This window comes from Pyrgilauda ruficollis, unplaced genomic scaffold, assembly GCF_017590135.1.
Source record: "Pyrgilauda ruficollis isolate IOZ18807 unplaced genomic scaffold, ASM1759013v1 scaffold50, whole genome shotgun sequence".
In the NCBI taxonomy this organism is placed as follows: Eukaryota; Metazoa; Chordata; class Aves; order Passeriformes; family Passeridae; genus Pyrgilauda; species Pyrgilauda ruficollis.
This window is the reverse complement of record NW_024526600.1, coordinates 1,264,311-1,284,309: the sequence shown is the minus strand read 5'-3', so window position 1 is coordinate 1,284,309 and position 19,999 is coordinate 1,264,311. Positions and strand designations below refer to the sequence as shown.

At 39.0% G+C, this 19,999-nt stretch overlaps 1 pseudogene; it reads left to right on the top strand.

Moving 5' to 3' along the window:
• Positions 1-3,380: 3,380 nt before the first annotated feature.
• Positions 3,381-18,157, top strand: LOC121360413 (annotated as a pseudogene).
• The last annotated feature ends 1,842 nt before the right edge of the window (positions 18,158-19,999 follow it).

The following is a 19,999-nucleotide window of genomic DNA, read 5'->3' as shown; positions in this document are numbered from 1 at the left end:
ATTTTCTCTTGAACTGAAAACTGAAATAAGCCCAGCTCGCAGTAATGTTGATATAACCCCCCCATGAAATGGTTTCAAAGCCCTCTGAAACCAGTGCTGGGAAAGGACCCCCTTACCAAATCAATGCCTATAAAGTTTTGTGGTATTAATCAGGATGTTGAACTGGGGTGAACACACATCTCTGTCATGGGACAAGGGAACTGTGCTCAACAACAGTGGCACTTGTGCTTCTGAGAAATTCAGAAATCCCAACTCCTGTTACTGGTTATACTGTAGGTTCTACTGACAGCTCCCTTGATGGTGACTCTGAGTTTCAGGTACCCTCTCACAAACTCCAAAGTTCAGCTATTTCCCACCCCATTTTGCTGCATTTTTGTTATGCCCACTCATGCCTCGTGCTTTTCCCACAAGGACACACTCCTCACACTGAAATTCAGATTTATCTGCTTCAAAAGTGCCTTATGCAAACCAGTGGAAGATACTGGCACTGCCTCTTCAGGACTTTGACTGACCCCCAAAGTGCTCAGGACTGTAAGAATCACCACCTGATGAATAAACCCTGATAATTTCAGGGGACCCCACAGACTGCTGGCTAAATATTCAAGCTGAAAAGAGATATAAAAATTTAATTTTACCACAGTACAAGATTGCTATGGTTTATCAATAAAAGAATGGCACTACTACAATTGAATTTATCCCCAGAAGTTGTGGGTAAAATAACATTCAGAAACATTACAGTGTGGTTTCTCAAGATTAAGATGGAATTCTTACACAAGCCTTGATATGCTGATCTGTGGTCATATGGGATATTTCCCCTTCTAATCTCCTCTCCGCCCCCTGGGATTCCGTGGTGTTGCGAAATCCCATTCTCAGAACTACTCTCATTTTTCTTCCGTCTCAAGCCTCTTCTACAGAAAGATTCTTCTCTAACAGCTAAGCTTAAGAGCACCGCTCCCTTCCAGGCAAGAGGAAATCCCACCAGGCTTTTGCAATGCAGTATGTTTAACTATGAAAATAAGTTATCTAAAGATTGCAAACAAAAAAACTCTGACTTGTTGGAAGAAATTTAAGACTTACTGACTTCTACACCGATGCTTGTAATCCCTGTAAATTGATAATCCCTTCCTAAATAGGCTTGCCAAGTTCCTAACTAATCCCCCTTTAGAAAATATGGGCACTGAGGCAATACACACCATTTACGCTTTGGAAAATAAATTCTTTAATTATTATTTTTCACATTGTTGTCACCAGGATGACTTGTGAAAATGCGCTCCTTTGTAAAATAACACTTTAAAAATATACTTGGAATGCTGAACATGTGTACACGATTGAAACCTGTTTGCAGCAACCAGGCAGCTGTGGGGTTATAAGGCAGGTGTAACTCCATCTTTAAAGATAGCAACCATACTCCAGTAATCTTTATTGAGAAGTGAACAACATCCAATACTGTATACGTGTGTTTTGTCAGTAACTATTACAATGTTTAACCATGCTGATGAGGGCAGCATTTGGGGAGTGCAGTTTCTTAACCCAATTTTCACATAATTATGTGGTTTCCCAGTAGTTTTTCACTTGCAGTTTCACTCAGAGGAGAAGGAAATACTCTCTGGCACACACAATTCTTCCCAGGACCTTGTTCCTGTGCAATGCATGCTTCCACTGAGAGGCTTGCCAACAGCAACCCTTTCTTCCTGTCAGCAAGGGGAAACCCATGAAAGAAAAACTGAATTAAGCGCCTTAAAACACTGAAGTGTCATGTGATCACTGTGACATGGTTCCCAGCTGGACCTGTGCCCGCTGTGCCACTCTTTGCTCTGCCTCCTTTCCCATCTCCTCCAGCCCAGCCACAGAGCATGCACCCCCCTCACAGGTCACTCTTTTCTGACCTACTTCTTTCTCCAGCTATACTAGATGTTGGAATATAGTAGATCAGCTTTATTCTCAAACATTCTGTGCTATTTTATAGTTTGTTAGTCTCTTAATTTTTAAAGCCATAATGCATGCAAAATTAAACTCTTCAGAACTTTGTCAGTGTTAACAGCTCAAGTTTCTATTTCTCTAAAAGCACCATTTTTTAGCAGGACAGCACATGGTAGAGTCCATCAGGTCAACAATTTCCTCACTAGCAGGTGCCTCCACCAGTGCCTTCAAATTTATAGTTTTGTCCTTACAAGAACCGAGGTGCAAATGTTAAGATTGCACAGAGCTCTCCTGAGCTGGCCCTGCCACACTCAAGTGAAAGTGAAGGGCACCAGGCGGAGGAAAGACCATCTGAAAGAATGAGAAAATGGGAAAGTTGTGACCATGACACACGGAGTACCGAAAATAACAAAAGGAGACACAGAGAGCGTGGTCAGAACCACAGGAAGTGAAGAAACAGACATGCTGATACTGGATAATGGGATAATTTTTTTTTTTTCTTTTGGTTTCTTGGTTTTGGGGTTTTTTTTTTGGGTTTTTGGGTTTTTTTTTTTTTGGGGGGGGGGTTGGTTTTTTTTTACATCTTTTTTTAAATTTTTTTAGTTGTTTGGGGTTTTTTTTCTATTTTCACGTGAGAGAAATTTTCAGATCTTTGAACGTTACCAAAGGAAAGGAATGTTCAAGATTCACACTATTTTTGAAATGTGTTATGCATACCATAGCTACGGAACCACAGAACGACAGAATACGCTGAACTGAAAGGGACCCATCAGGCTTATGGAGTCTTGCCTTGCCTTGCACAGGACCATCCCTAAAAACCACACCCTGCGCCTGAGAGCATTGTACAAACGCTCTTTGAAGCTGGCCAGCCTTAGTGCTGTGCCCTGTGAGCCTGTTCCAGAGCTCAGACAGCCTCCACCAGAAGTACCTTTCCCTGACATCCAGCCTAAACCTCCCCCGGCCCGGCCTCAGGCCGTTCCCTCGGCTCCTGTCGCTGGCTCCCTCACGAGGTGCTGGGGCCGGCAAACAGGACGGGCCCGCAGCAGCGGCCCGGGGAGGCTGAGGGGAGGCAGCTGCAGCAGAACCGCCCTTCCCTCCCCTTCCCTGTTCTTCCCTCCCCCGGCGGGCGCTGCTGCAGCCGTGGCCGCCGCCCGAGGCTCCTGGCGAGGCCGCTAACGAGCCGCTGTCCCGGCACAGAGGTGACGGGGCCGGGGAGGAGGGAGGCGGAGGGAGGAGGGCTCCGGGCGGCTGCGGGGCCCCGAGCGGTGCCCGCTTCCTCCCACGGTCTCCTGAAACCCGCCGGGTTCCGGGTTGGATGCTTGCTAGTCTTCCCCTTGAAAGAACAGCTGATGTGGCCTGGGATATGTCCATTGCGTGGATAAAGAGGGAATAATCTTCAGGCCGCGGACAGGAGCGGGGTTTAAGCAGGGAATGGGCAGGACCATGGGTGTTCCTCCGCAGCCAAGCGCGCCGTGCTGCGAGGGCGGGTGGGTGCAGGAGCGGGTCCGTTTGCCGGGGAAGGGGTACATATCTCTTTAACACCTGTTTGCAGTCATTTGTCGCGTTATCGTGCAACCATTCGGCATTTTACTGAAAGCAGGACAAAAATTATTGTGGGAAACGACAGAGGAGCGCCGGTTGTGTCGGTGGGTGTTTCACGGCGCCTGCTGGAAAAGGCTGCAACTGCGTCCTGGGGCTGGGAGTGCTATAAGGAGGAATGAATAATGGTATGTCCCAGTGACCGAGGGACAGAATTCATTCCCTGGGTGTGCTGCAGTCGCTCCTGGGCGTGTCGGGCACTAGGGGAGAGTTCTTGTTTGTTTGCCTCTTTACTCTTATCTCCAGTGCCTTATGAAATTGGCAGCAGTGCACAAGCCTCATATTCCTCTCATGTATGTGCATATGGCACACGATAGTAGTGCTTTATTTCTTAGGGTGTCCTGAAAGGACCCTGCTGTTCTTTAAGTATTAGCTGTTGATAACTTCCAATACCCATAGTATCAAATAGGGGGGAAAAAAACCCCAAACCCTGCAGGATTTTAACTGTCAAAGATTTAAGGAAGCCAGCTCAGATCTATTCGTTCAGGAGGCTGTAGACCTCTCTCATTCTTCATACCTTGTGTTAGAGTGTATTGACAGGCAAAAAAAAAAAAAAAGTGTAGGTTTAGGCCTTTTGATAGCTCAGAACTAAATATCTCCTAAAGCTAGATGTTTACTAAAGAAGAAAACAAAAACACCAACAAGAACATCGGTCTTTCAAGTATCATTGATACTTTTTCCTTTGTTCGTTTTTAAACAGAAGTGCAACACTGAAAAGAATGCTTCTTTCTTCAGTAAATTAACATATTCCTGGTTTAGCAGGTGAGAATTCATTAAACAGGTTGTTGCTGTTCATTGGTGCTCACAGAATTGTAGACTGTGCTCTTAGATTCCACAATGTCTCAGGCTTGAGCCTGACCTTGAGAGTGCTGTTAGCCTTTTGCACAAAAATCAAAGTTTGCAACATTTAGAGATCACATTCAACTATTTGGTGGGGTATTGTTTATACATAGTGACAGTCATTTTGTACATTATCTATGGCATTATTTAACAATGGCAATATAACAACTTTCTAAATCTCCAGAAACAAATATTCTGTAGTACATGTAAGGTATTTTCCAGGTAGCCACTTTCATGCTCATTTTCCTCCCTCTTTCTTGGCAGGCCACAAAGATGTTATTGTCACTCACCTGCTCACATACACCAGCAACTTTCTCTGCTCCTTGGGAAATTTTCCATCAAAAACCAGGAACTGAAAGTTCAACTCTATCAAATCTTGCAACTTCCTATCACTTAATATGTTCAATTTTATGTCAAACAATTTTGTATGTTATGTCTTGTGACCATTACTGATTTTTAACTTTTTTTTTTTTTTTTTGAAAAATTGTTTGGGTCAGATGATACACACATTTCAAAAGTCTCAGAGTGGGAAAAAACATGTGAAAACTGTTCGAACTGTTTCTTGCTTTATTCTATATTCTTAATTCTACAGATAATTGAAACTAGTATTTGCATTTTATCAGCTGACTCAAAACAATCAGATTCTTTCAAGGATTCAGAGAATTCAGTTAAACTCTGGCCCTGTTGAAATTAGGAGTTCACCTTTATATTTACCAGTCCTTACATTTTAGATCATAAATGCAAATGTTCCATTTTTCTGGAAAGTTCTGCAGTGCACTGTTTCTGAATTATATTGATGCTTTCTCTATGTCATGGTATTCACCCAAATTTTCAAGGCAGGCTATACTTTGTATCTTTTAACTAATTCTACAATGTCTAACAAAAGAAGAGAAGGAAAAAAAAAAAAAGCAAATAAACCAAAACAACCAAAAAAGGTTTTTTCAGTTATTTATCTATGAAGTAACCAGTGGGTGGTTGTGGCTGCACACTCCAGTGTCCTTGCATGTGTCTCTGGTAGAGCCCCAGACGTTTGGGATGGTCTTTAAGTCAAAGTGCATGGTCAACCTCCATCTTTTTGCATTTTCCCCACCTCAAAAATGGTATTGTACAGTTTGCTTTGAATTGTCACAAAGCTGACATGCTTATCAAAAATTCCAAATACCTGTGTTTCTGACATAGTTTCTTTACGCTCAGTGTATTCTTCAGCCCTGTTCTGCCATTTTTAAGACCAGGTTTAGTTTTTGTTGACACTTAAGTGGATAAAAGCACTTCATTAAAGCTGAAGGTCTGCTGTAAGGAAATTTGCATTGTATTGGTGCTGAAACCCAGCAGTGTAATGTGGTTTAGCTTGCTTGGAGATGAGTTGCAATAAAATGAGTCACCATCCCTGTATTTAAAAGATGTGTAGACATGGCACTCAGGGACATCCTTAATGGTAAACTTGGTAGCGTTATATCATCTTAAGGGTCTTCTCCAACCTAAAGGAATCTGGGATTCAATGATAATGCACTCCTGTGATAAAAAGGTATTTTATTCCAGATCAAAATAATAAGTGGATAATGATTCCATAAGTCTTTTTATGAAATAAAAATACTTCTTTACTTCTGTGAAGAAGTGTGGGATCATAAATATAGACAGATTCTGATGTATAAAGGTTCCTCAGAACTCTGTTCAGATGTGACAATCTCCATGGGCTTTCCTTACTGCAGGTGAATTTCAGTGTACTGAAGGTAACTGTGAGTATGTTCCACAACTTTGTAGCTTCTATAGGATTACATCTGTTACTTTGATCACAGTTTGTTTATATTCACTAGATTATATCATTAGCTTTTTGAATTAGCAGTTCTGCTTCTTTTGCCTGTTGTGTCTCAGACTGTCCAAATGGATTCCTTTCTTTGATGGTATCTCTAGGCTACAAGAAGCCATTGGAAAGGAATGAGCTGTTTGAACTCAATGAAGGTGATTCACCATCCAGCATGTATCCTAACTTTGAAAAGCAATAGAGAAAAGAAGTCCAGAAGTCTGCCCCAAGACTAATAGTAACTACAATTCTAAAAATAGGCAATATCCTTTTCTGAAGTTGAGTCTAGAAGCTGGAGAAGTTTTTAAAAACTCCTCTAATTTATTGAACGGCCTACATTTTGTAGGACACAGAGGCCCCTCAGTGTTCGGATCAGTATGGCTGTAGGATTTTTCTGATTGTTCAAATTCAAACTTACCTCTTAGAAAGACACATGGTTGCATTTCAGCACTTCAAGTAATGAGGTGCCTGCTGTGCCTGGTACAGAATCTACAGTGACTTTTACTTGTCATGAATTACCATGTTGTCAAAAGCTGTTCAGCTCTTCTCTCTGGACTTGTCTGTTTCCCTGTGTCTTTCCTTTGCATCTGTATTTCAGGTAGGTAGAGAAGTCTGTTACCAGTTTGCTATCCATCATCACTATGATAATTAAGAAAGCCGATGGGTTTGGTTTTGTTTGTTTGTTTGTTTTTGTTTGTTTTTTTTTTTTTTGAGCCCTGTCAAGAACCTTCACAATTGTTTGAGCAAAATTCAAACTGAAAAAAATGTTGCTTGACAACTGAAAATACTCTGAAATAATAGAAGGATTATTCAGCCTTAAATATAAAGTTGCTGCAAGCCTGCTATAAATGAGAATGCATTTATATTGAAACTTATCTCTGTTTATTCAGACACATTTTGTCTTGACCTGTGATAATAATTTGAAGATTAAAGTATATTGTAATTATATTAATGGATGATAGGGGCAACCCTAGGAATTGCATTTATCCTTTCCTGAATAACTATTATCTTGGCCAAATAAAACAAGACTTAATTTCTTACTCCAAAACTTTTCTTTTATCTGTAGGAAATTTTCTTTTTTAGATTAAACTGATGGCTTTAAATAGACACTCTAATATTGCATATTTTGTACTGTAAATGTGGCTGAATTTCAAATTTTTTATTTCTCTGAATAATCTCTATATTTTTGTAATCTTGTAGGCTTCTTGCTTCCAGAGAGTGCTATTTAAGAAAACAAGTTTCCACGAGCCATCTTTGATTTTGCCATTATGGCAAACATTTAAGTACTTATTGATTAAAGTTTAATTTCTGAAAGTTACAGCTGACATTCTGGCTTTTATGAGTCCACAAGTAATGAAGTGTTTCATTTTTTAATGTGTTTCATTTTTTTGTTCAAAGAGCAATATTACTAATAAAGCTAAAGGGTTACCAGTTTCTAAACCTCCGTCCACATGATTATTTGCAAACAAATGAAGGAAAGCTCAAAGAGATCAGGAATTTCATAACTAAAGGACTGAGACAAAATTAGTAAAAGTTCCACAGAATTGTTTTAAGTATTTAATATACAAAGATAAAATCAAATGCTAAGAAAAATGGACTAAAAAAGACAATTAACTTTCCTTCCATTTTGTCAGTTTTTTCCATCCCTACTTTTAAAAAACTCACATAAATATATAATATTTAATGGCATTTCATGGGAAAATGCAGTTACTCTTTGATTGTGTTCTGGTACCATGGTGTTGACAGAAATGGTTTTTAGAAATTGTGCTTACCACAGGTATGTTGAGATGATCAAACACTTGGGTGTTTGTAAAGAAAAAAGTTAATGAACAGAATTATTACCTCCAAAGTATGCTCTGAATCAATGTAATCCTGATCAAAATAGTTAACTATAAAATTTGTTTGAAGACATCACAGCTTATGATGGTTATTTAAGATTGTGTTTTATTAACACAAAAAGAATTTTCCTTTAGATTTTTTTTTCTCTTCTCTAGATTTTTCTCTTCTCTTCTGTGGCTGGTAGTTACAATGTTTTTAAGTCCAAACACCTAATTTTAAAAAATATTTCTTTTATTAAATTCTTTTATTCTTTATTCATACTCCATTGTCAGAGAAGTTAGCAATAGCACATTCATGTTGAGATTGGTATTTGAGAATTGCAAGGAATTGGAAAACACAGATAAAACCTACCATTTTTAACATCATATTATTTTGATGGACCTTTAGCCATATCTAGATCCAAAACAGATTCAATTAAACAGGTTTCCAGTGTCTTAGTTTGTTAAATGTTTGTTGTTGGCTGTTGATTTAATGGATGGAATTTAAAATTAATTTTTTCTTTTATTTTCAGAGCTATGATTGTGGCCAGTGAAAACCAGCCTAGTTCATGTGGGAGTGGCTGTGGCTATTGCCCGGGTTTTGTGGTTCTCTCACAAACTCTTCTCCATCAGTTATACCATTGGAACAACATTCTTACAGCTATCAAAATCAAGACTGCAGTTGTTGGCCTGGTCTACAAAAAGGTAATCATGTCAGCATTCCGAAGGCACTTTAGTTGCTGTTGTGGAACAGGTTGGATCTGGAAAGTCATCTTTTTTTTTCAGCTGTTCTTGGAGAAATGGAGAAACTTGAAGGAATGGTTCAGAGAAGAGTAAGGTTGTCCATCTTCCCCTGCCCTTTCCACTCCTCAGTACTCCAGTTAAGCAGAACTAATGAACAGATTTTCAGAGGGCATATAGATTAATGTAAAAAAATATTTAAAAGCACTTTGTTCCTATCCTGTAATCTTAAATTCTAAAGCTGACACATTCCACATTTTATGTAAAAATACAGACCATCAAACTGTGTTTTGATGTCTAATAAGACCCAGTTTCCTTCATATAGATATTACAATGGATGCCTGTTTGTCACTGTGATCTTTCCCTGGAAGACTTTGCTCCATATATGTCCCAGCTCTGTCAGTTTTATTCAGTCATATGTGGTTTTTTATAGGAAAGCTGTTGCAGTGTAATATGCAGCAGATTGTTTATATTACCTGACTTAATAAAAATTTAAACAATACTCAAATCATTGATGACAAATTTTAATAGTGCTCAGGTTTTGGAAGGAATTACTGGTGTTAATTTGAGGCAAAGCTGGAATTTCAAATTTATTTTTAAATTATGTTTTATATATTCAGAAAGCCCAAATAAAACAAAATCGTTTCCAGTTCTTTTTAGGGCTCTGTGGCATATATTTCTCAGCAGGCCTGGATTTGTAATGACAGTTTACAGGAAAATATTTTCTTTGGTTCCAATCTAAACGGGCCATACTACAAACTTGTTTTAGAGTCTTGTGCTTTACTGACAGATTTGGAACAGTTACTGAATGGAGACCAAACAGAGATTGGAGAAAGGGTGAGAATTTGAGGTGTCAGAAATTAAACAGTAAGATAAGTTATGGATTCTATGGTTTTATGATTATCTATTTGATAATTAACACTGACTAACCAGTGTTCAGCCAAGTACATCCTGCCCATCTCCTTGCTTTGGTTACTTACTTTGAACTTAAATTCTGTTCAAGTTCTGAACTCCTAAAAACTTTGGAAATGGCTTTTTTCTGTATAGAATTTTGTATCTGCCCTTTCCTGTTCTCCAGGGGTTTCTTCTGTAGTATAAAAATGCCTGTATAATTGTAAATAAAAATATTTTTTAGTTTTACAAAGTAACCTTGCAGTTCCCCATTTTGGAGTGGGAATAATCATCAGAGCCCAAGTTTTGACAAGACTGAGTATAATACACAGGTCTTCTTTAGTATTTCCTATTTAAATGTGGATTCTTCAGGCTTTCTTTCCTTAGGATGTCAATATAAGTGAAGGGCAGAAGCAGAGAGTGAGCCTTGCTAGAGCTGTGTACAGCAAGGCTGACTTGTATCTCCCGGGTGACCCTCTCCTGCTGTACATGTACATGTTGGAAACCATCTTTTTGAGAAGCTAATTGAAGCTAACCCTTCAGATCTCCTAAAAATCAAGGTAATGTAGGATAGCTTCCTTTCAAATTGTACCAATTACTTTGTACAGTCATTCTACAAAAGCTCATCTCTTACCAACAGATTGTTGATGATAATTCTGAATAAAGAGGCTAAACAAAAAGCAGTACAGGGGTACAGCCAGTACAGGATACAGAAGGAAATGGATCTTGCTGAACAAAGAAGTTCCTACAGGAAAGTAGAATCTGGAGGAATAAATTCTCCCATTTAAAAACCATTCATGTGGGAAGGTAAGATTTGTCAAAATCTCAGTGGTTTGAGTTAGTACAGATTATTCCCACTGCTGCCTGCAAAACACATGTATTAACATGAAATACCTACTACTGGGTCAGCATTACTGACTTCACAATTGTCTTTTCCTCTCTCCCTTCTCCCTGTCCTTAATTGACCTGCTCCATGGCTTATAAGTATGTGGCAGAAGCAAGAACTCCAGTGATGGTAGACTTGTAAGCAGATTTTAATACTGAGACTATTAAACTTCATGTAGTGTATTAAAAGCTGGAGTATCTAATTCTTTTCTTCAAACCTATTCTAAGCCATTCCTGAACAGGAAACAGGTAAAAAACATTTAACACTGAGAAACAGGTAAGTACAAGTAATAGCAAGTAGCTATAAGCTTATAATTTGACATTACAATCAGCAATTAAAAGAGTGGTGTAGCAAAGTACGCAATAAATAACAACAAGAAGAAGAAGAATAATAACAATGATAATGATAATAATAAGGTGGACAAATACACGAGAAAAATTACAGGAGAATTCCATTATAACATTCCAGCTATTGTAATGGAATGTCTGCTTTTAGTATATGTTTATATTAAATGAATATAGAAAAAATTGTGTTTCAGACTGATATATTAGTGACCCATAACTCACCCTCCTACCTCACACTGATCTAATAATGGTGATGGAAGAGGGAAGAATAAGTCAAATAGGAACCTACCAAGAACTCATTTCAAGGAGAGCTAATTTTTCTGAGCTTTTACACGTCTTCAGTTCAGAGCATACAAATGAGGAGACAAACCCAGTGGAAGGTGACAAAATTTGTATACTGTTTGCTGAGTACTTTTACTTTTCATACCAGCTTCTCAGTATATTCCTTCTTCTATTCCTGGAAATGAGTGAAAGAATTGCTGGAAAATTTAGAGCATTCCTGCCTGCGTTTGCTATAGAATCATAATTATAAGGTGAAAAAAAAAAAGTTTTCACTTTTGGCTTCTTGTGCTGTATGTATCTACTCATGGTATAATGCTGCGATGCTAGAACTTCCCCAAGTGCTGAAGGCTGTGCCACTCCGCTTTGCTGTGGAAACATGGGTTAATTCCCTGGATTCCCTGTGCCAAACCTGGTCTGTTTATTTTTTTTCTTTGGTGGTGTATTGCATGTCAGAATCAAATGTTACTGTCTAAGCTGATAATACATTAAATTCACATTCTTCAGAGGCATATAGACTTGAAGTGAATGTTATTTTCTACTTTTGTACTGCTTCGGCTTTAATTGGAACCTCTAATACACAAACAACTGTTACTTGCTGCAACTTTTAATACTTCTCACTCTCATCATACCTGATTGTTGCCATGCCTCGCAAATTACTTGAAGCACAGTGACTGCTGATGGTGTTCCTTAGAACAGACCCAAGGGTGGTTGTGTAATACACTGAAAATCTTGTGATGCTTAGGAGCCAGTGTTGTCCAGATTTTCACTGTGGTAAGAGCTTCAGAAAACACAGATGACGGATAATAATGAATAGAAATTCAAAAAAATATAGAGACCATTATCTGTCATGGCATATCCACACCCCACCCAGCTCACAAGGGTTCCTTTATCTCATCATGTACTTGGTGATGACAGTCACAGTTTTTCACCTTCACCTGTTGTCCAGCTGACACAGTTCTTTCTTTAGCTGCACACAACATTTCCAAAAGGCCAACCTTCAGAATTGGTTTGGCTCTCTTTTGCTATAGAAGTGGGAATATTTAACCATGGAGTTGACACCCTGGGGGTTTGGAACTAGGTGATCTTAGGGGTCTCTTCTAACCCAGGCCATTCTACAATGATTCTGTCTACAGAAGCATCCCCAGTGCTTGAAGGTGACAAATTTGGCAGAGCCAATAGATACCTCCATTACAAATCTGTTGTTTTACATTGCTGGCTTTCTTTACCTGGGGGATGGTGCAATAATTGTACACACAACATGAGCCATATGTGTTTTTTCTTTCAACATTTCATAAAAATACAGCACATTTGCTGATGATCCTGAAGTAGTTTCCAATAGCTGGAACTTTTATGTCACTGCAAATTACAACAACCATTGGGCAGTTTTAAAACAGACAAGAACTGCTCAGAGGAACACTGAGATCAGGGATTTTCTAACCATTGGTTCAGGTGATGTGCCAACATGTTCTGTTATTTTTTTGCTTCTGTGATTAAGCATGCAGCTTATGAGTTAAGTTCAGGGTAAGTTTTTTAATTAATGTGGTGTATTCTAGTAGAGTCAAATTGTTTGTTCCTATTTTTGTATATATTTCCCCAGGTGATCCAGATTCTAACTGTTTGAGTGTGTGGAGCATGTAAAATTGAGACCAATGCAGTTTCAATTGAAAGAATTTCTGAATATGAAACAGTTGATGAAGAGGTGAGCATTCAATCCTGAATGCTGAGCATTCATTTTGAATATTTCATTTCTGTGACTAGAAAATGACCACTGAGATTGACTTTAAATATTGGTGAGTGGGGGTAGCAGGTAATAGCTATTAAATATTTGGGGTTTGTGGGATTAAAAGAAAATACCTAAAGATCTTATTTGAGAATAATATGTAGCTTCTTCATTACATTTCTAGTAGTTTCACAGCAGTTTTATTCCTATTTTGACCAGTAAATTTTTTTGTCATCCTTCGTAGCAGTGGATATTGTTGTCAGACTAATGCAGCTGCAGGTCATGTGAACTCTCTGTGCTGTGTGTAACCAAGAGGAGCATTTGAAAAGGGAAGAGAGGAAGAGAGGCCTGTCTGACCCATAACTCTTACCTCGTGCCTGGGGAGATATTCCTTCCAAATCACTTTGCCTTGGCTATTGTGCTTTTCTGAAAAGTAGTGCCAGTGCCAAGCACAGAGGCATAAAAAGCCCTTAGGAGCAGGACTGTTCTATTTCTTCATTCCCTTTTACTCTTCTCCCATGCTTATGTTTTCATTCCAGGAAGCATGGATATTGTCTAAAAGACAACCAGTGGGCTGGCCTGATAAAGAAATGATAGAATTTGTTAACTACAAGACTCATTATAGGAAGGATCTTGGTTTAGCCCTGAATGGTGGTGCCTTTCAGACACAGAGTAAAGAGAAGGTATTGTAGGCAATAAGAAATAAATCAGGGGTATAAAATTCTGTTTCCCAACTTTCTACTTCAAAAATACTTCAGATAAGGAGACTCCAATACTAAATGCAGGAAGATGATGTTGAATAGGGAAGATGTTAAGTGGAGAAGAATAAAGAAAAATTAGAAAAGTATTTTAAAGAAATATGTAGAAATTCTTATCCCTGTTAAGATACTGAGGTAATGTTTTATGAATTTGGCAGTTCTAAGGAAGAAGATCCAAATTTTAAGTTAAACCTCTTGTCCACTTTGCTGAATGTTTGTGTAGGGAAATAGGCTGCCAGGTTAGGGCTGGTCAACATCAGGCATGGGATCAAGGAACACCAGTTGAGACCTATTTTAAGCCATTGGTTTGAGCTGAGGAGTGCTGATAAAAGGGAGAGGAAATGAAAAGGATTCTCACTGAGCCAGGCATGAGCTGTACAGCTTCTGAGAGAACTGGACTGGGAACTGTGAAACTGAATTCACTCTATCCTATAATTCCATATATCTGTATAGTTTTTTATTTAGAATGTGTAGCATGGAAAGTTACAGTCTCTATCATAAAACTTTCTGCTTCAGGTTGGAATTGTTGGAAGAACAGGAGCTGGAAAATCAACACTTAAAAATTCCTTATTTAGAATTCTGGAGGGATGTTAAGCCAAAGTAATTATTGATGGAATTGGTATATCAACTATTGGACCCCATGACTTAGGTGGAAATCCTAACATCACTCCACAGGTGAGGCGTGGTTGAGAGACAACTATTTATTCTTTTTTGACTAACACAAGACTTTCGATTTTTGGGGGAAATTATAACCTGTAAGTCCACAGGCTGCCAAGAGACAGAGGTACCAGTGGAATTTTGGCAATTATATGGAAGAAACTTCAAAACATGGAGACCACAAATATGACATTAGGTTTTATATGTTGTGTTTAGTTTAACAGTCTTAGCTGGAATAGCTACATATGGTGTTTTCAAGATCCACCTGAGGGCTTTGTTTGTCCAACTATGTTTGAAGCCTGTAGGGAATAAAGTGATGTATACATGAGTTACATATTTTGTATTTAAACCAATCTGCTGTGATCTGTCAGGTAGAGCTTACGTTTTATTTCAGAAGAGAGTGGGAAACTCAATATTAGGTTATGTATTTTTAGGATTGTCTTCAGGTGGTAAACTGGTATATGTTGAAAAAAGTAAAACCTAGGACACAAATTGAATGGTCACCTGAAGTCTTTGCACATTCCCTGAATGCCATTCATACAAACATTTTTGTGAATAGATGCTGTTAACACCACTTGCAGTTCATTTATCTGATGTTTTTCAAAGGGAAGCTTTGTTTTTTTCCTAGCCTTTTAGGAGCCTTAACCTTGGTAATAGTTCCTGTGTGTATCTACCCACAGACCATTCATAGAGATGATTCTAATATTTACACCAAAACAGACTGTGTCTTTCCAAGAAAGAGATGATTAAAAGAAAATACCTAAAGGTTCCTGCAAATTCTTGGCTGCTTTTCCTTTGAGAACTGTACTTCGTTAGGGGAATGGCAAATTCACCATTTTTTATCATAATTTCTAATTTTCATATACCTTTTTGATGCAACTATATTCTCAAAAATGAGAATACAGGACCAAAATTGATTATTCCACAGGTCTTCAGAACACAATTCATACACATTTGGTTGTAACATTTGTCTTGTTTTAAGCAGCTAATGCTCTACAAATCTGAACAACATCTGACAGTTGTGAATTACACAGTATTTTCTCAACTGCAGTTGCGAGTCTGATTTACTGTGGATGGAATATATTGGATCCACATCCACACAACTGAACTGAGAGGAACCCAATAGTGCAATGAACTCACAGGCTGGGTTCAGAATAGAACTGAAAGGTGAAAAAAAGAGAGACTGAAGCTTATGAAGAGTAGGTGCAGTCTGGAGTGTTGAACTGCATAGGTCAGGAGAGTGGATGAAGGTAAAAATCTGGGACAGGAACAAGGGCATGGCAAATACCAAAGCTGACTGTGCACGTAGCTTCTTCAGATCAGCCAAATACACCTCATACAAACAGCTTTTAAGAATCATATTAAAGTACAGCAAATTACTTTATGTTAGTGCAAGTAACATGAAGTTTAAATGAAGAACAGGCACAAGCTCTGTTTGGTCACTGATCTCCCTCAAAATTGTCACTGTTCTGTTTGCATGTAACTTGCTGTTGTTGGCCTCTTAGGCCTATTGGGTCACAGCCACTATGACTGCACTTGGTCAAGGTGTCTGTTCACCATCTCTAGGAGCATTAGTTCAGTCTATAAATCTCTGCAGGTATTCTTGTTGCTGAATATGTCATCTTTCCTATAGGAAATTAAGGACATTTAACTTAGAGACATAGCCTTTTAATTTTTCTTAACAGTGTTCATGAATGTAATCTTCATGTGCTTCACAAACCTTAATAATAATTCATGTGCTGTGGAAGTTGCCAGGTGCTGGACAGGTCTTTAGTCAGCCACAAAAACAGAATACAGAGAATACACAAGAAATCTCTTGCCCTTTATGTTTCTCCTTAATGAAGATCTGAGCTCACAGAGACTGCACACGATTTTTGTCCTCCATTCACCAGCTTCAAACTGTTAAAATTTCCCTTGCAAAAATCCATTCCCAAGATTATTTGTCTCAGTTTCTTCTATTAATGTAAGGATTTATGACAGCCCATTTTAGGATCATGTCAGAATTGTGCATTCACATTCTGCTGATAATTGGGACCCCAGCTTGTTTTCTGGGACACTGCAGTCAAATCTGGATCCACTTGGAAAACACTCTGATCTTGAACTGTGGGAGGTGCTGGAATTATATGACTTAAAGGATTTTGTCCACTCACTGCCAAAGAAGCTCCTCCATGAGATTTCAGAAAGGTGATGAAAATCTCAGGTACATAATCAAGCAAGTGCTAATGCTGTTATTTTCTAGTATGTGAGTGCTAATGCTGTTATTTTCTAGTATGTGAGTGCTAATGCTGTTATTTTCTAGTATGTGATCCTTCCAGGGAATTTACTTCAGAAGGTATCAGGATGGAAAAGACATGCCTCCTGTCATTCTCAGTAGAACTATTCTGGTAGTGCAAATTTCTTTGAGGTGACCAGCTGGTCACAGTGGTATAGATTCTGATGGCCTGTGCTGTATGGGAAGCAAAGGGAATAGACTATTTTTAGCTCAAGTGTATAAGTAAGTGTGAAGAAGGAGGGCGTGGTGTTGCAACTCATGCAGTGCCTCATTAAATTTTGGTAGAAAAGTGCTTATTTATTTAAACTTAAAAAACAAATCAAACCAGAAAAAAAAAAAAAAACAACAACAACAACAACAAAAAACAATGAACCAAGAAAACCCCCAGCAAATTAGAAACCCACCAAAGTGCAGAGAGCTTATTCTTTTGTTCTATTTGCTTAAGCAAAACAACTCAGTTTTAACTTTGAAACATTAACCCATAGTTATGCAAGGAGGGTGACACTTGAAATAAAAGAATTCTAAACTGAGGAGACAAATATTGAAGCTTTCACCAGCAAAGGGACAGGTCTTAAATAGTGTACTGAGTACCTGAATTTTTCAGACAGATCATTTTCAGGAGGACATTTCTGGAAGGTGCATACTACAGCTAACATATAAAAGTATCCAAACTGTTACACTGAACATTATTAAAAAGTGGTTCAGCATTCAATCTGGCTCAATCTGAGTGCCCACTATAATGTGAAAATAAAACTGAAGACTGGGTTTAAGATTCAAAGTTCAGCCATGGGTGTTAAAGAGTCCTACCTTAACTACTATTGATATGTTGAGCAAGAAGAAATAAAATTCCAAAGCAGGATGAACATATTTCAGTAGTCTTTTCAGAAGCATCAAGTATTGTTAGGAAAGAAGTACAGACATGCTCCATGGTAATATCAGCTTTATCTTGTGCTCCCTTTCCTCCGTGTGCCTGACTTGCCCTTTTCAAATGTATTTTTAACACCGTTGGGCAGAGACAGCTGGTCTGTCTGGCCTGTGCTTTGCTATGGAAGACAAAAATCTGGTTCTAGATGAGGTGACAGCTTCTGTTGACATGGAAACAGATAACTTTGTGCAGTCCACCATTAAAGGAGTGTTTCACAACTGCACGGTGTTAACTACAGCCCGCAGGTTACACACAGTCATGGATTCAGAGGCAAGTTTTGATAAGCCATTTGAAAAACAAATTACTTCCTTGAAATACATTCCCATAATCCAGAGATATCTGTACTGGGACTGGAAAATGTGGTTGAAGAGCTGATTCTTCTTCTGTAATCTTTCTGCTCTTGTATTGTAGAGTGCTTGTTCTGGATGCGTGAAGGATTCTAGAAGATGATACACCACAGACTTCTCTGGCATTCCATATATACAGGTGCAGTATTTCATATTCCATATAAAACAACTGACTTACTCAAGAGCTCCTTGCAGCATTGCTGTTTATTACAGCTATGATCTGCATATATGCTCAGGTTTCTTAAAATTCAGATTTTATACAAATTACTTGTTTTTATCATACTGGCACTGGGACAACAGAATGAAGCAGGGATTTTCATGGCGTATGTTAAAACTGTTGCATTAGTAAAGACTGAAAAATAAATCTTGCTGTTGACATGCTGGTCTTAACTTCAACTAAGTTTCTCTGACATTATGTTCATTTAGTTATTAATTCTTATTATGATTACACATTCAAGGAAAAAACAAAACTACTTGTTGTGTGGACACAGAGACATGTCACTTGGGACTAATTTTTAGGATATACACATCCCACCATGTATATTTTGGTAGTTCTTGAGGCAGTAAATGTGCCCCATTAAGTCAGTTTTCCTTTTCTGATTTCTGAAAAACTGAAAACCACATCTTACATATCTAATTGAGCATCACAAAATCTCATTGTGAAAGAATCCCAAAAAATGCAGTCAGGTGGAGTTGCCTCTTTGCTGATAAATATTAATGTAAACCTCCATACTAATTACAGAAGCAGGGCAGGTTATGTACACTTACTTGAAGTGTCAGCTAAATGTATCTGCTTCTGTAGGCCACATAAATAGTCATTTCCATTTTTATTGCAGTTCCCAAAGCTCTTGAAATTGATACCAACATGTAATCAGTCTTAAGATAAGATCCCCATCAACTGCTTAAAAAAACCCAATAAACTGAATAAAGTTCCTGGGTACAGCCCTGTTATATTAGTTTAATACTGACACCTGGTGTACCAAATACAATCCTAATTTCTTGCCCAAGAGAAAGTTTTGGGCGTGTAGGCTAGAGGAAGTAGCCATCAGTACCTCAGGAACCAATCTCTTTTGCAAGGTCTAGAGAAAACAGTCAGAGAGGCATCAGTGCATGGTAATTTTTACTTTAATTTGTGGGGAGAGCTTTCTGTGCTTGCTGGCAGGCTGACATAACCTTTCACTTCCAGCAAGCTTCAGAATCCAGCTGGGAGAGCTGCAGACTGAACAATGGCAAAGCCTGAGAGAAAAGAAAATGCTGGACTAGTGTCAGCAAAGCCATTCCTTCACTTCCAGCAAGCTGTACCCCTCATATTTAACTATAACTTCTGAAAAGGGGGTGCAGTGGAGGCAGAAGCAGCAGGAAATGCTCCTGTTGTGTTTCTGTGCAGCAACAGCTTACCAAAGCAAACCCCCTAACAGGCTTAGGGTGGACAGGGAAAGGCACTTTTGCCTTAAGCACATCAGCCAGGGTCTGCATCCTCTCCTCGCCTCACACACCTGATGTTGGAGACTCACTCCAGGAAACCAAGGGCCACTTGGCTGAGTTCAGAACTGACTCAACCCACCAAACACCAGGCCACCAGCCAGCACAAACAAAGCCATGTGCGAGCTGGGCAGCTTGGCACACACCCCTGACCTTCCTCCTCCAAACAGGAATTCCCTGAGCTTCCTTGGTATTTGGAAATTGGGTTCCAGTCTTGTCCAGTGCCTCTTGGCACTGCTCATAGGAAGAGTGGGACAGGCACAGGACCAGAGCAGACCTGAAGAATGAGGCTCATAAGGGGCCAGGACTCTGTCATTCCCTCTAACAGGAAGGAGCAGGGAGCAGAACCTGCTTATGCCCTGCTCTCACTTCATTCCCCCCAGTGCTCAAAAATCCCACATGCACCACCCTCTCAGGAGCTGCTTCCCTCAGCCCTGCTTGTTGCCTTGCTCTACACTTTCCTGGCAGGATCACAGGAGAAACTAGAAAGAAGTTGAGGAGGAGCTCTCCCTTTCCCTCACAGGAAGAGACATGTTTCTGCTTTTGCCAGCTTTGAAACATTTATGAAACACTGTAATTGTTCAGGCTCTGCAGACTTTACAGCTCCCCAAGACAACGCAGATGTACAAACTCACAGCTGACACAACCTCATCTTCTACACTTCAAGGGAATTTGAGGAAGACAGAATTTCCTTGAGAAAGTGAAAGAAGACAGATC